Source organism: Colobus angolensis, unplaced genomic scaffold (assembly GCF_000951035.1).
Source record: "Colobus angolensis palliatus isolate OR3802 unplaced genomic scaffold, Cang.pa_1.0 Scaffold465, whole genome shotgun sequence".
In the NCBI taxonomy this organism is placed as follows: Eukaryota; Metazoa; Chordata; class Mammalia; order Primates; family Cercopithecidae; genus Colobus; species Colobus angolensis.
In genome coordinates, this window is record NW_012118099.1 from 1,286,415 (window position 1) to 1,304,375 (window position 17,961).

Below are 17,961 nucleotides of genomic sequence, written 5' to 3' on the forward strand. Positions count from 1 at the left end.
ACACACACACACACACACACACACACACACACATACACACACACACACCATGGAATACTACTCGGCCATAAAAAGGAACGAAATAATGTCATTTGCAGCAACCTGGATGGAATTGAAGACTATTATTCTAAATGAAGTAACTCAGGAATGGAAAATCAAACATTGTATGTTCTCATTCATATGTGGGTCCTAAACTATGAGGACTGAGGATGCAAAGGCATAAGAATGATACATTGGATTTGGGGGACTCAGGGGAAAGAGTTGGGGGTGACAAGGAATAAAAGCCTACACCTTGAATACAGTGTACACTGCTTGGGTGATGGGTGCACTAAAGTCTCAGAAATCACCACTAAAGAACTTACTCATGTAACCAAACACCACCTGTTCCCCAAACAACTATTGAAATAAAAAAATAAATAACTAATTAAAAAAAATTTTCCAGGAAATGTTAAGATATGTACAGCGTACTCTATTGACAAAGGTATGAAATTATAAAAAATCAATTTTCAAAGGTATGAAATTATGAAAAATCAATTTTCAAAGGTATGAAATTATAAAAAATCAATTTCCAAAGATTTTTGTACTTAATTTTTAGAATGGGACTTAAATGATTTTATTTTCCATTTCTCTATGATCTTATATGAATAGAAATTTACTTTAATCTTATTTGTTAGAATTAAATTTGACCTGCCTTTCAAAATTCAGCTATGTTAAAAAAAAAAAAAAGATAGTAAGTTGTTCAAATAACAACTATCATTATAATAGCTAGGTCAAAATATCCAAATTAAGTCATTAAATTTAGGGAAAAAACTGAATAATTAATTCCCAGTAATCTGTGCTTAGTGCAAAGTCCCCAGTAATAACTATGTCTGAGAGCTACAAAATGAATAAGTTCTCTGTTTCTTACAGATTGGGGGGTTTTTCTATCAGTTTTCACTTACTGCACTTTTATACATTTCTTTGTTCTCCCCTTACCTAAACTCTACTTTCCTTCTTCCATAAATGTGTTCTATTGAATCGCCTAAAATCTACCTCATGCTATTACTTTCCTTTTTCCGAGAAAACCAGCTTCTCTAAGGAGACTAAAAACCCCATCCTCATCGGGGCCTTAGTGGTTGGAAGGCTCTTCTGACTCGTTGGGGCTGGCAGCTCTCTCATTTCAATCATCTTGTTTAGTGGGCTCATTTCATTTGAAGATGAAACTGGCACAATTTTGTACTCATTTGACATCTGAGACTCTGCAGCCTAGCAGCTCTGCCCTCCTGGCCTTCCCAGTTTAGCTGCAGAGACTCTAAGAGATCCAGCAATATTATCAGCTTTATATTTAGTAAAAGAAAGTATATATTTAAGTGATGAACTCCATAAAATCAAGGGAAGACAAATCATGCAGAACGTTGTACTTGCAAGGTCTGTGCACTTGCTCTAAATTTTTCTTCTTCTCTAGATTCTAGTATCTAAATATACTATAAACGTAAATGTATTAATATTTCTTACAGGATAACAATTGCACTAGTATTCTTCCATCATAATTTTGGAGTGTAAGCAAAAAATGCAAATGCAAGAAAGTAAAATGCCACACTATGAGGACAAGTTGTAAGCTTTTAAATTTTTTTCTTTGACACTTGCATAGTGCCTGGTACTTAATGGGCACTAAATAAATATTTGTTGAATGGATAAATTGATGAATCTCAATTTTCATCTCTAATCTGTACCACAGTCTGTGTATTTGCTACCAGTGATGTTGTTTCAAATCTCTATCTATCTATCTATCTATCTATCTATCTATCTATCTATCTATCTATCTATCTATCTATCTATCTATCTATCTTAGTAGACACTTGTCTTTTCTTGTCTCTTTAGTGAACCTTGTCATTCCCAAGACTCCACTATTCCTTCTTAGCAGTATAGACCCCATTGGTTCTTCAGATTTTCCTTTTATTATCAAATTTAAAATCAGGGACAGCAAAACCTTAACTACAATTTGGTTCTTATTTACTAGTTTGCATTTGTTTATTTGCTTAATGGTTTCATGCAAGGTAACATTGTCTCTGCAATGTGATTTTAAGCTTCTTGAGAACAGTGAAAATGCTACAGACCCTTTTGTATTACCTATGGGTCTGACCAAAATATTAGGCAATTATAGTGGTCATTATACTATGAACGTTTGATTGACTAAGTCAAATGAGTTATCTATTAGCAGTTACTCATTCACTGCAAAATATTTACTGAGCTAGACTATGATACTGTTGTAGGCTTCGAGTAGGCATTTTTTCAAGATATTTTTCTTTTGCTGTGACTAACCTTGTAATCTCTGTCTCACAATATGATGCAAATAAGAATTGCACGAATAAGCAGATGACAGTAGATTTGCCTTAACTCTGCCTTCTCGGCTTAGAGACTTTGGGATGCCAATTAATATAGTGATTGTGATAGGGAGAATAATTATTCTCTAAAGATATTCACATTCTAATCACCAGAACCTGTGAGGATGTTATCTTACGTGGCAAAGAGACTTTGTACATATGGTAAAGCTAAGAATTTTGAGATAGATTATCATGGCCGGGCTCAATATGACCATGAGGGTCCTTAAAAGATGAAAGAAGGAGGCAAAAGAGTCAGAGCAGGACATGTGAGGACAGGAGCTAGAGGTGAGAGGCAAGAGACAAAAAGAAAGAGAGACTGAGAAATTTGAAGCTACTGTACTGCTCGGGAGGAAGGAGTCACCAGCCAAGTAATGCAGTTGACTTCTAGAAGCTAAAAAAGGCTCTTCCATACACAGAGCTTCCAGAAGGCATGCAAGCTGCTGACACCTTGATTTTAGCCCAATAAAAACCATTTCAGACTTCTGACCTCCAGAATTGTAAGGTACAAATTTGTATGGTTTTGAGTTTGTGATCATTTGTTAGAGCAGTGATATGAAACTAATACAGTGGCTAAGAATTCAGGCTTTGCTGTTCAATGACCTGGCTTTGCATCAGTGCTTCTATCTGCACAATGGGAATAATGAAAGCACATACCTCAGAAAATGGTTGCTTAGCTATGCTTGAGTATTAATAAATACGTATTTGTGCTTTGCATTTTGTTTTCAATTGATTTTTAAACGTAGGCTATATGTGTCTTTTATATACTTTTGACCTATTTAATTACTTTTGACCTATTTAACCCTAGAAGGATTAGCTAACTTTTACCAAAACAATTTACTTCAAAGTAATTATACATGAATAGGTTCTTAAACACAAATACAAAATGACTGGATTTCAGAATTAAAGATATAATTTATTTGATTTGAATATTAATAAGAATAGTAACACGAATTTATCTCTTACATAGTTTTTTTTTTTTTTTTTTGAGACAGAGTCTCACTCTGTCACCCAGGCTAGAGTGCAGTGGTGTTATCTCAGCTCACTGCAACCTCTACCACCCAGGTTCAAGCAATTCTCCTGCTTCAGCCTCCCGAGTAGCTGGGACTATAGGCGCCTGCCACTATGCCGGCTACTTTTTTTTTTTTTTTTTTGTACTTTTTAGTAGAGACGGGGTTTTACCATGTTGGCCAGGCTGATCTTAAACTCCTGCCCTCGTGATTTGCCTGCCTTGGCCTCCCAAAGTGCTCGGATTACAGGTGTGAGCCACCACACCTGGCCTGAAATGTAATTTTAAAAGGAATAAACTAGCAGAAAACTTACTGGCATTTTCATTATTTAAAGAATTTCATTAGGATTCAGGACCAAAGGTTCAGACAGTACTTGCTGTATGTCAGTGATTATTAACAGGGTTTCATGTTAGAATCACTGACAGGGCCAGTTTCATGGGCATGCAACTTGTGCCATTGCAGAGAAGGGTCCTGTGTTTGGTTTAATGCTCTGCTGTTGCTTTCTTGAAATTCTTCATCATTTTGTCTTTGAATTTGTTTTATAGTGGAGTCCTATGGAATGACAGTGCATGTGTGGCATGCTGGTCCAGTCATTTCTTGCCTTTCCAATTTGTATGGAACATTCGTGAAGCTCCAATAGCCCAGAATTCCAGTGGAGTTCATGGGAGTTCAGCAAGATTCAAAGTGCACATTGTTGGGGAGATAGATTTAAAAATGAAATTTCCTCCCTATCCAGAAAATCTCTCCACAAAGGTAGAAGAAGAAAAAAAGTGTTATTATTGAATAAGCACTCAATTAGAATGTGATATATGTTATTAGCCAATCTGCTCAAGAAATTGCAAAAACAGAAATCTCTTTTTTTTGTATAACCAAGTGAATACAACCAGTTACATGCAAGTTCTCAAGGTAAACAATAATTAGTCCTCAAGTAAGAGGACTTGACAGCACCATTTGTCATATATAGTTCATCCTAAATTCACTTGGTAACACATCTGTGTTAGCTAATTGGCTTTAGCCAAAGGAAAAAAAAAAAAACTTCCATATATTTACGACAGGAGGTAGTTTTGGAGCAATGCCCTGAAGAAGTTTGACTCCTCCACTCCCACAGAAACTGGGAGATAGGGGTTTGTCTTTGAGAAAGACATTCCTGGGTCATAAAGCTGTCAAAAAAACGTATTTAGTTTTTAAAAGATTTACATACATATCAAAGAGAAAGAGAAAGAATTTACAATTACAAATTTTTAAAGTAAATGCTGGAAGAAAAGGGAAGGGGGAGACTTCTTATTTTCAACAGGGAGAATTAAGCCTCTTAGTAAGTTGTATTTACCCTTACAATGCGATTGAGTATGTGGGGGTGCTGACAGCTCAGAGAGGCCACACTTTACATTCAAAGCAACACCTGCTTTAAATTAGAAACGAAGGCAATGGCAACCAAGGAATCATATTATCCCTTCCTTCCTTGTGTTCATTATCTGTATTCACCAATCACTTATGTTAAAAACGGTGACACAGAAAAAAGAGAAGCCTTTCATAGTTCCTTTTCTTTTCAGTCCTCCTTTTTCATCAAAGCAGAAGGTAGAGAGTGTTGGCAGAATGTGTGCACATCCAGAAATGAAACAAAAACAGCTGAGCTAGTTTTGCAGTTTTTCACTGTCCTGATAAAGAAAAAATATATACATACAAGTTTGAGCTACAAAGTAGCAATTATGTAATTTCAGTAATTCCACTTATGGGTTAAATATGCTTATAGGTACATTGAAAACTGTCATTATACAATACAAAGATGAACAATAAAATTTATTCTAACTTAAGTTTTATACTTCTTATAATAATGGCATTAAATAGCAAGTGAAATATACCATGACAAGTTGAGAAAGAGAGATCATGGGAAAGGAGGAAAAGCTTTCTGTTCTTGTATTTTTATCGGCGCATTTTCTCCTGGTTTTTGAACAAGGGGCCACACATTTTTGCTGCGCATGGGACTCTGCAAATTACATAGGCAGCTCTGATCCCTGGTGGAGCTTTAAAAACTGAGGCTTCTAGATTCTGTACATCAGGGCCATAGAATAACAGCCTCCAGACAGAGGGCCCAGCCATCTGTACTTTTAAAATTTTAATTAAAATAGAGGTTTCAGCTGAATACCTCTATTTAAGAACCACTACCACAGACAGTTAGGAGAAGACTGTGCTGTTCAGAGTGATCAGAAAAGGGCTAACAAAGAATTTTAATAGAGCCATGAAGGAAAAATAAGATTTAGTTGAAAGTTTAAGTGTGATGGTATTAAAGCTAAGCACACAATGAAGAAAAAAGTTAAGGAGGTGTCAAATACAGTGTTAAAAAAGTATAGCAAGGAGACTGTTTCGGGCAAAACAAGTAGGTGAATGATTAGGCAGATGACCCCCAAATTGTTAAAGACTTTTAGGGTGAAGGCTAGTCTTGAAAACACTTGGGAGCACAGAATATTTCTAAGAAATGGACTTAGTACCTAATGCAGGAGAAACCGTTGAAATGAAAGATAGGAAGCAGGAACAACACAGCGTACATACTGCAGAGCTCCAGGCAGGAGATGAATAAGGCCTAGATCAGCACTGTATTTTTTAAAATGCAATTTAACAAATGCAAAAAATAACAAACTGATGGCATGAAAAATGTCACCTGAAGTGCATCCCATTATCTGAATGTTAGCCAAAGCAGATCAACGTGTCCTTTAGCACATGTTAAGGGATAAAGATTATTTAAAACATAATGTATTCTTTTGAAAATTATAATTTTACAGTTCAACTTTATAAAATGCGTGTGGAAATAATCATTTCACAACTTTTTTTAAATCTGAAAATGCAAAACAGCCTGCAGAATATTTAATGGGTTGCAAGGGATTATGAGCTCCTTAGATGACTGAGCAAAACTGGACCGGATTGTGGCAATGGCCCAAAGAATGAAGTTGAAAGAGCAGAAGCAAGAAAGGATATGAAAAGATAATCATAGAATTTGTTGGCTGATTGACTGCAAATAACTAAGGAATGATGAAAGAAAAAAACTGCGAGAATGGTGTTGCCAAAGACAAAACTTGGGATTTCAGAAAAGAGAACAAATTTAGTTTTAGATAAGGTGATTTTAATATAATGTTGGAGCAGGCCAATGGAAATTCACAAGTGCCACTGATACCAGCCACACAGAGTTCATAGAAAGAAGTTATCACTCAGGTAAGGTCTGATAATAGGGATTTTATTTTATAAAATAAAATTTGAATAAAAGACACTTGAAGTTATGAGAGTAGGTAAACCCTTCAAAGGAGAAACTTTAAATAGAGAAGATCTTGGCAAAAACGAATAGAGGTGATTATCAAAGTCAGAGAAGACAAAATTCATAGAGATTACAATAAATCTAGTTTGATACAGAGTTGCAGGAATCAACTAAATTTTTTGTCTAAAATGCACATTCACTAGACAGCAAATTGCTGTGTCTGAATTCTGTACACATCTTTCCAATAATTATTTTTTCTCATCCTTTCATTGGGTTCCTTTTAATTACATGCTTATTTTGATATTTCAACATTTGGGGGTTTCCTTTTGTAGCAGAACAATAAAAGCTTATCTTTTATTGCTCAAAGCATTTCTGTTAATGCAAGTAGGAAAGACAAAGTTGCATTTTAAATGTCTATTAATGTTTATTATAGTCACAAAGCAAGAATATTTAGCATAATTGATAGTCCTATCACCTAAAATATTCTCAGTTATATTTCCTGATAGAAACTTTTCATTGTCATTTTATGTTGTATATCCCTTACAGAGGGTAGCTCAAACATTTTGAAGGTGGGAGATAAAAATTATGCAGGTACAAAAGATGAAATAACAATAAACTTAATGAGATACGTACAAGTCCTCCTCAGTGACACAAAAATGGACTTGAAAATATAGAAAGATATTCCTTGTTCTCAGATTAGAAGAACACAATCATGAACATATCAGTTCTCCATAGATTAATTTATAACTATAATGCAACCCCAATAAAGCTAGTAATCCCTTTTTTCCCTGGACCTAACAAGTTGATTCCAAAGTTGCTATGGAACTCTTTCTGGAGTGGTCAGGGAAAGTTTAATGAGGAATGTGAGATGAGATGAGAAAGGTAAGAGAAATGAAAGAGGGATTGCCCCATTAGAAATGTAAAAAAGGCTTCAGAATTAAAATAGTGTGGTACTAGCACATGAATGTTAAAACCATAATAGAATAGAAAATTCAGAAAGAGAATATATATGTATGAAAATTTAGCACATGATAAAGGTCACACCTTAAAACACTGGAGGAATAGACAGACTTTTAAATAAATGATTTGGAATAACTGAATAGCCAAATTAGAAAAAGATGCCATAGTTCAGATTCTACAAAAGAATAAACTGCAAATACATCAGTGATCTAAATCTTAACATAAAATGAAACCATAAAAAAAAAAGGACTAGAAGAAAACACAGATAAATTCATTATAACTTAAGTGTAGGTAAAACTTTCTAACTATAATTCAAAATCCAATATGTATATGTACAAAAGAAAAGATTGACAATTTGGACTACATTAAACAACAATAAAATTTTCCATGCAGAAAATCATTTGTCCCAAAATCAAGGACACATGTAAATCGGGAGACACGTTTGCAATATATAGTTCAGGGGATGTGCTGCTATCCCTATTATGTAATAAAATTCTTAATTAGAGTAGAGGAGAACAAGAGCAAAAACAAACAAACAAACAAAAAAACTACAAGAAAAATAGGCATATGACACAAACAACCATAAAGACATCTACAAAAAGCTCTCAAACCTAAAAAAAGGTTCAGCTTCACTGATGATAAGGTAAATAGAGCTTCAATTGAGATATAATTTTTCACCTGTCAAGTTGGTAAAACTTCAGAAGTGTGGCAACACACAGGCTATGGGCTCTCTCATTTATCACCAGTGGGAATGTAAAATTACACAACTGCTCTGAAGGGGAAAAATGCTTCACAGACTTCATTCTTCAAACCAGTAACTCCACATCTAGAATTTTACCCTAAAGTTAAGACTACCACAACCCAGAAAAAATATGTACAAGGTTATTCATTGTATATTTGTGGTAGCTAAATATTGAAAACAACCTAAATGCCAGTATACTGTAGACAGATTGGATAAACTATGATACAGCCACATAATGAAGTATTTTGTAGTGGCTAAAAATATTGAGGAAGACCTGTATAAACTGATATGGAGTTATTATCAGAATACATTGTTAAGTGAATAAAGCAAGATACAAAATAGTATACGTGATGTGTGCACATGTATGTATATATATATGTGTGTGTATATATATATCCTATGCTGAAGTAATTGGGGGTAAACTGATACAAGGCCTGCAACTAGCTCTCAAATATTTCAGCAAATAAGTGCATGACTGACTGAATGAATCAATCAATATGTATTATATATGTTTATTACACAGAGATAGAGAAGAGAAAAATTAATCAAGTATGGCAAAATGTTAACAATTGGTGAATCTAGATTTCAGTAAGCAAGATAAATAAATTCAGGAGATCGATTGTACTGCATGGCGGTTATCAATAATAATGTATGGCATGGTTGAAAACTGTTGAGAGTATATTTTAAATGCTCTCATCACAAAAATGTAGACAAAGACATGGGTATGTTAATTAGCTTGATGTAATCATTCCACAATGTACATGTATGTCAGAGCATCGTATTGCACACTAAAAATATAATTTGTATTTCTCAATTAAGAAAAATAATTGGTAAATCTAGATGAAAGGTATATGAGTGTTACTGTGCTGTTCTTGCCTCTCTTCTGTAGGTTTGAAATTTTTCAAAACAAAAAGCTGGGGGTTAGGGGTAGAAGAATATGCATAGACTTATAAATCAGGGACAGAAATAGCTGTGTCTCTACCCCTGTCCCACCTCTTGCCCCCTTGTGTCAAAGAATACATACAGCCAACTATCCCTATGAATGTATACTGCTACCTCTGATGGCACAGCCTTGGTAACAATTTAGCTATATCCTGCCCTGTCCCTGAGTATCTCTACACAAGCAGAAAACTGGAGATTGGTGTGGTTTTAAAAATGTGTTACTCTTCATCCTTTCATCTCTGCCTACTGCAGAAAAGGGTAATGGATTTACAATCGTGTGTTCATATTCTGTCACAGTAAATCAGCAGCCGTTGGATAAGAATATGGAAGAGAAAAATGATTTCTCACCAGTATTTTGGGGGAGAGCTGAATTACTCAGTGAATTTGTTACAGCCATCAGCCCTGGAAACTGATCTGATTGCAATTTAGCCTAGATTTTTTGATCCAACATTAGAAAGACACTAAGCATTGAATTCAGTCCTTTCTAGCCCTGACTGTTTAGATTCTGGTATTCTGGTGCCAATCTAAGTTTCCTTTTGCTCGTTTTAAAGGAAGGATGCAGTTCTGTTAGGAGTTTGAACGGGTCCCTCTGGCCTTGTCTTGGAAATGAACTAAAGTATGGATTAGGTCACAGGCCTGATCTCAACTTATGTGTGTGAGTGGGGTAGGTGAGTATACTTTACTAACAGGTTCCTGGTATGGGCATAAGACTCCCAGAGATCATTCTCTGGGAGCAGAACCCTGCAACTTGTCTTGGTCCTGTCTAGACCTCCAGGGAGAGCCAGACTTGATGTGGCTCTTGGCTATAGGAAAGAGAACAGACTGTGCTGGGGAATTTGCAACTTGGAAAGTCTATTTAAAAAAAAAAAATGTGGGCTGGCAAATTTTGATGTCTTTACAAGGCTGCATGTAAGATAATTAAACCTAATTTATCTTAAAAACAAAAAAAAAAACAACAAAAACTACATGTTTCTATTGACTTCGGCTTAAAACTAACCCCCAAATAAAACCTTACACCTCTTAGTTGTTGACTCATTGTTAAACTGGAAAGCCAGAGATTCTTTATTTCAAGCCCAATTTTAGTGCAGTCTCTTTTATAAAATGGAAAAAATAACTAACTTTATCATGTCCCATCAGGTTATTCCATCATTGGAGAATAACAATCCTAACCTTTCTTTCAGATGTTTCTTAAGAATAACTAATAAGCACTAAGGAATCTTGCTGGGAAGTTACCAAATATTATGTAAATGACATTGATTAAGACAATTCAACCTATTTCATCATGTTATGATTGTTAAACTTTATGGAAATATATTCTATTTTTAAAATTTTCATTTTAAACAAGAAAATTTCTATTTTTAAGATAGCAGATTTTAAAGATAATTTTTAGAATAACAGTAGAAGGTAAAAATCAATTTTATAAGATAGGATTGAGATTCTAGAGTGAAAGCTGCTTGCTTAGAAACTCGAAAGAAACTTAGAAAAAAAACAGATTTCAGGGACAATTTTCAAACATTTGTAATATGCCTTATTATGCACATTTTATACATTTATAAAATTTCCACAGAAAATGTCTCAGCAGTTCCATGAATGAAATTAACCCACCAACTCTGAATATCAGAATTTATAAATTTATAAAATTTCCACAGAAAATGTCTCAACAGTTTCATGAATGTTAACCCACCAGCTCTGAATATCACGTAAAGATGGTGTTTGAAAGAGGAAAAAGGAAAAGGAAAAAGGAAAAGATGGTGTTCTTTATCACAACAACAACAACAAAATGCTCTCTATTCAGTTAAATAAGGCATAAATGAGGTTTTCCTTTCTGTGGGGGAAGCACAGAAATGACTTTTTCTCCTGCTTTACAATCTCTCAATAGTTCTGTACTCTCTTGCATCTGGTCACATACACATAGTTTTCATTGCATCTGGCCACATACACATAGTTTTCATTCTGCCTGGTGCAATAATCTTTCATTTCTTTAACTGGCTAACTTTTGCTTGTCTTTAAGAATGCACAAAAATTTATACCCAAGAATGTGTAGGCTTCTCCTCCAATGGGTTACCATCTCAGGTCCTTCTGGTGTTCAGAAATTTCTCACACTTACTCTAATTGCTTGTCTGCCTTCCCCACCGTGTTGGAAGTCTCTGCTGGGGAGGAGGTGTGTATCTCAGGCAGAACTATATCTCCTGCTTTCAGCAGAATGCTGAACATTTGATGTTTAAAATCAAACCAAAACCTGTCTTCTCTGTTATGCTGGTTAATCAGGCAAAACTGCTTAGTGCAAGCTGTTTTATAAGATGGAAAAAATAACTAACTTTATCAAGTCCCATCAGGTTATTCCATCATTACAGAATAAAAATCCTATCCTTTCCTTCAAACATTTCTTAATAACTAATAAGCAACAACATTGTTCTTTTTTGTTTAGCAAACTATTCTTTGTCCTGGAACTGAGCCCCTCATCCTTTCCCCCTCAATCTCATCCTCTGCGGGAATCATTTCTACTTAGCTCATAGATCTCAGTTTCGATAATATTCCATTTAAGGAAGCCTTCCTTGTGCTTCCGGCCATGTTTGGGTATCCCTCTGATGTGCCACTCCAGCACTCTACACTTTTCCTATGATAACTTTTATTGCCCAGTATTGTCATTACCTTTTCTGTGTCTTCTACCAGAATGTAAGCTCCGTCATAGCAGGGACCATGCCACATTGCTAACCTTTGTGTTTCTAGCATGTGGTACATGCTGGTATGTAGTATGTACTTAAGAAATATTTGTTGAGTGACTAGTATTACACTATTATAATTATGTATAATTGCAAATGACCTTCTTCTTTTCAAGTTATCGTTCTCCTCTCCATCATTTGTACATCTTCCAGGTTGACCTTTCTTAAATTTTGCCTTCATCAACTTATTGCTCAAAATCTTTTAATGTCACTTTAATGACCACATAATCAACTTCTGTATCTAGATGTTAAGTCATTTTTAAAAATTTGCCTCTACCAGTCTCACCTTTGGTCCTTCTACTTCTCACTGTATCTTCCACTCAAGATAGGCCAACTACCTTATTGTAGATTTATATGACTCTGAACCAAATTATATGTTCATTTGTGAGTCTATGAGTCTTTCAGTCCAACCCTGAAAATGCCTGCTCCATCCCTAGTTCCCTTCTCTAAAGTTTTGACCATAATCTCCCTTTCAAGAAGTCAGCTATGGTTTGAGTGTGTCTCCTCCAAAATTCATGTTGAAATTTGATCCCTAATGTGGCAGCATTGGGAGGTAGGAGTTAGTGGCAGGTAATTAGGTCATGGGGACAGATTCCTCATGAATGGCTGAGTGCCATTCCCAGTAGTGAAAGAGTTCTGTCCCAAGTGAGACTGGATTAGTTCTTGTGAGAATGGATCAGTTTCTGTGCGAGTGGATTGTTATAAAGTCAGGATATTCCTTGGGTTTTGCCTCTTCACATGTGTCCACTTCCCCTTTGACCTTCTCCACCATGTTATGACGCAACGCAGTAAGCCCTCACCAGAAGCCAAGGCCACGCCCTTGAACTTCCTCGCCTGCAGGACCATGAGCTAAATAAACTTTTTAAAAAAATAAATTACCCTGTTTCTGATATTCTGTTATAACAATACAAAATGGACAAGGAGTATTTTTCACTAAAGTTACTATGCTGATACACATAAATTTTACCACCTCATTGACTGGGCCTGTGGCATGTGTGTATATGTGTGTGTGTGTGTGTGTGTGTGTGTGTGTGTATTCATGGTGGAGTTATTGATACAATAACAGCAAATCTCTAGACTAGCTAGATTCTGTGAAGTAGCCTGGGGTGCAAGTTCTGCCAAGTATAAACAGTAGTGATCCAGGCACCAATCAGACAAATCTCATAAAAAAAAACTAAATGGGATATTAGTTAGCCAGATAAATAATGAGAGAGATATAGCTAGACTGAAAGAGGGGTTAGGGGGAGGGAGACAAGGAGTAAAAAATAAGTTGGAGTAGAGAGGAAACAGCAGATACATATGAGAAAAGTAGACAATGAGCTGTGTGTACAGAGCCCCTGAGGCAACAGAAACTGTGAGGAAGAAGCAGAAAAATATACAGAATAGAGTGTGAGATGGTTGATAGCAGTTGAAAAATCAGGAATGAATGACCCTCTGATGCTGTGGAGCAGTGAGATAACTGGCTTACCAGTGCCAACTAGACAAAGAATAACCTTCCAGTTCCTGGGCCATGAGCCAGTCTCCACAAAATCAACTGTACTATTTGTTCTGTTTCCATAATGCCCAATGTATGGCCCAGATTGGAACCGCCCTTATTTCTACTTGTGCTATCATAATAATCACATATTCAATTTGAAGTATCCTGAGTCAGTCTCTGTTACTGTTACCCTGAAAATCTTCACATAGATTCATTTTGCCTTTGTAAAGCAGTACAATACAATTTATGTTGGAGTAATCTCATGAAATGGAAATAACATTCAACTTTCAACCTATAGAACCACAATATAGTCTCTTGTGTCATGTACTTTCTGGAACCCAAATTTTATAAGCTGTTCCATTACTGTGAAGAGTGAATGAGCATCTTGCCTTGCTAAAAAATGGTTTCCCTGTTAAGTTTCATACATATTGAGTCTTTTTTTGGGGGTACAAAATAGTTACTGAATTGTGTGAGCTCTGTAATTACATTTCAACATTGACAGGTAAGATTGAATGTTAAGTAAAGTAATTCTTTCAAGTCCATTACAAGTACTACATACTTATTGAAAATTACTTGGCTTATCTGGTCAATATTCTGCAAATTAATTGAGGCAATTGATTCCTGGTGCTCACTGGGAATAGAAAAACCGAGGAGATTTACATGAAATAATTACAGAGCATAAAACCACATATTGTTGAGAAAAACAGTACAATAGCGTGGAACAAACACTTAGCTTGTGCTTCTGAACCTTGGCTACCCCTTCCTTCCTGAACTGAACATCACTTCGGTCTTATGCCTATGACCCCTTTAGGCCTACTCTTGTCATCAGCCTTACTTTCTTTGTTCCTCTGTCCTTTCTACTGTTCTGCAAGACCCAGCCTCTGACGAATTCTTCTATTTGCCCCTTCTATTACTGGAATATTGAACACCACTGAGAAAATAAAACAAGTATTAACATACGTGTATCAGACATACAGTCTTCAACCTTGGCTTGCTAAATATTTTTATGTGCTTGGTCAGCTGTCACTCTTATTCCTATAGAAGAGAAACCAAGATTGAGTTGCTCTTTTTGAGTCCCCTAGACTCGGGTCCTACCTTTTTCAACAAAGACTTTGCTATACCTTTCATACACACATACACACTCAAAATATAACACCTCCTGCAAGGTACCTAAGTTTGAACCTATCTCTGACCTCCTGTTCAGTCTCTGAGGCTGGGACATATCAAAGCACAAACTCATAAAGTCCTGAAGGGAATGCTGCCCACACAAGGCTTTTGGGAGTATTCTGAGTAGGACAAATATTTTTCTGGGATATTTATTCTTCTCTTGTTAAACTGAAGCTCAGATGTGGTTGCAGTTTTTTAAAGTTTCAAATTATTGGAATGATCATGAAGGGCTTTTTTCTACAGTGATAAATAAGTGGAAATGATCTGATCCTTTTTCAGCCTGATCCTCACTGATACCGAGTCCCACAGAAGCAAAGATCAGTTTCCAAAAGGAAAATATAACTTAAAGAAATTAAAAATTAATGTTTCTCTAACTGGATGAAATTGGACTTGACTTGTTTCATCTCAGTTTGGTCCCTGAAAATTTGCTGCAAAAAATATCAAACTTGACTGGGCATAGTGTTTCACGCCTGTAATCCCAGCACTTTGGGAAGCCAAGGCAGGTGGATCACCTAAGTGCAGGAGTTTGAAACAAGCCTGGGCAACATGGTGAAATCCCATCTCTAAAAAACACAAAAATTAGCTGGGCCTGATGGCTCACACCTGTAGTCCCAGCTACTTGGGAGGCTGAGGTGGGAAGATTGCTTGGGTCCAGGAGGTGGAGGTTGCAGTGAGGGGAGATCTTGCCACTGCACTCCAGCCTGTGTGGCCGAGTGAGACCCTGTCTCAAACAAACAAAAAATCAAACTTTAATTTTTAAGAAAGTAAGATACTGTGGCTTAGATATTTTAATATTTACTTTGACGTAAGCAAAGATCATGAAGTATTATCTTTGAAAACTAAATATTTTAAGATTGTAGGTATCCAGTAGTTACTTCATGGAATGTATTAATAGCTAAAAAAAGAGAAGATGAAGGAAAATTGCTTTGGAATTATTATTAACACAAACAAGATTCAGTTCTACATTATAGTCAATACAGTATTAAACAATTTAAGCAATGACTTAGAAGTAACAGATTTTTAAATTTTACCAAAAACATCTTTGCTTTTTACCTCCTTCCTCTAAAAAGTCACACCAATGTTAAGTATTTAGAACACTTAATATTCTCTACACCTTCATTCTCAGATTGTATAACTCAAAGGTGCCATTTCTATGTAACTCAGTGGTAGTCCTAATATAGTAATTATAGTCACTATACTGTTATCATTAGTTATTATGTATTCTACTTACTGAATAAACATCAATTTAGAATAATAATAATATTAATCTTAGCTAGAACTTCATAAATGTCATGATTTCCTAAGAGGTGAGTATGATTTATTCTCATTTTGTAGGTGAGAAACTAAAGATTTCCATAATTAAGTAGCTTGGCCATAGTCAATAGAGAGTATGTTGTTGAGTCAGGTTTTAATCCATACCACCTTAACGCAAATACCACCTTTTAATAACTATACTGGATTTTATCTTAGAGGTACCTTAAAGTGTGTTCCCATGCAGTAAGTATATCATTTGACTTTGAGTATCAGTATATAAAGAAGACCTTATCATGCCCTTTTTATAAATTAAAATTCTGAAGTCCAGGTATATTAAGTGACTTCCCCAAAGTTATTTAGCTGGTCCATGGCAGAGCTGGCTTCTTGATGGTGATTTCATTTATCAACTTTTCTAACAGATGACCTCAAGGCATATATGGCATGTATGGTTAGAGCTATAAAAAAGTCTCTCTTTTGTTGTTACAGTTTCAATAAATAATCTTTTTTTTTTTTTTTTTTGAGACAGAGTCTCGCTCTGTCGCCCAGGCTGGAGTGCAGTGGCATGATCTCAGCTCACTGCAAGCTCCGCCTTCCGGGTTTACGCCATTTTCCTGCCTCAGCCTCCCGAGTAGCTGGGACTACAGGCGCCAGCCACCTTGCCCGGCTAGCTTTTTGTATTTTTTAGTAGAGACGGGGTTTCACCGTGTTAGCCAGGATGGTCTCGAATTCCTGACCTTGTGATCCGCCCGTCTCGGCCTCCCAAAGGCTGGGATTACAGGCTTGAGCCACCGCGTCCGGCCAATAAATAATCTTAATAACACTTATAACATTTTTCCAAAATTAGCTATCTTCATGCTTTTGAGGATAAATTGTTTACCAAACCCTGTGAGTTAGTAATCATGCATATAAAGTGATGACTTATATTCTAACCTGTCTTATATTCTAACTTGCTTATATTCATTCACGCTTATATTCTAACATATCCTTTCCATTTGATTTTCCATATACTCCTATAGATTTTTTCTTCTTTTAATCAGTAATTTGAGGATATTTCACAGTCTTCAAAAATTTTTATTAAAAAATATTGTCCAAAGTGTACTTTACAGATGATCATATTAAGTAATATATGGATCATACTATTTTTAGTAATTGACCTCTCTGAAAGGAACTGGTTGTTATGGTTACCACAGAAAACAGAGAAGGGGAAAGAGGATTCACTTTTAAAGTGCTATAGAGTTTTGTTTTGAGCGATCACATTCACAGTTTCCCAGATGAATTATTTCGCCATCCTCTCAGCAAAAAAAGAACTAATATACATAAGCATGGAAAGCGCTATTTCTTAATTATTTTGGTATCTAGTATATTCCAGATTCCATAGAAGTGACAACTGCTATCCTTTTGTGTGCATACTCTTAAATAATTTACATAAGTACTCTGACCTCTGAACACACAATTATTATTTCATAATTTTCTTATGAAAATTATTTTCTTCTTTCTCCAACATTTGTATAGTTTAGTCCTATAGCTATAGAACTATACTATACAAATGTTGGAGGAAGAAGACAGTTTTAACCTTCAGCCAGCTTTCTTTGTTGCAGAAGTATTTGTCTGGTTAGGATTCTGCTGAGGGCAGGTAGTTATGCAAAAATCAAAAGGCACTAGTTTCAGTTATGCAAATATAATGTCCTTAGATTATTTGATATATTTACTTAGGACACTGAACACCTACAGATATGATCAGTTAAAAATATGCAAAGAGAGTTAAGTCTCTGACTTATCTATTTATTCATACAAATTTTCAAATGTTTAATCAAGATACAAGAAACAGGCAAACATCCCAATGAGATTTCTTATTCATCTTTGTAGTAGGATATGTTGTGGGCCAAAATAAAGTGAAAATAATTATATGCCATTCAAAGAGCTTAACCTTAAAGCAAGGGCAAAGGCAGAAAAATAACATTTTCCCATCCACCACCTCCATATCTTTCTTTTTGCTTGATTTCTGCCCCTTTTTTGAGAAACAGTACGATTAAAGTACTCCCAAGGTCTAGAAATTTATACTGTCTACTATTAATTGACTTG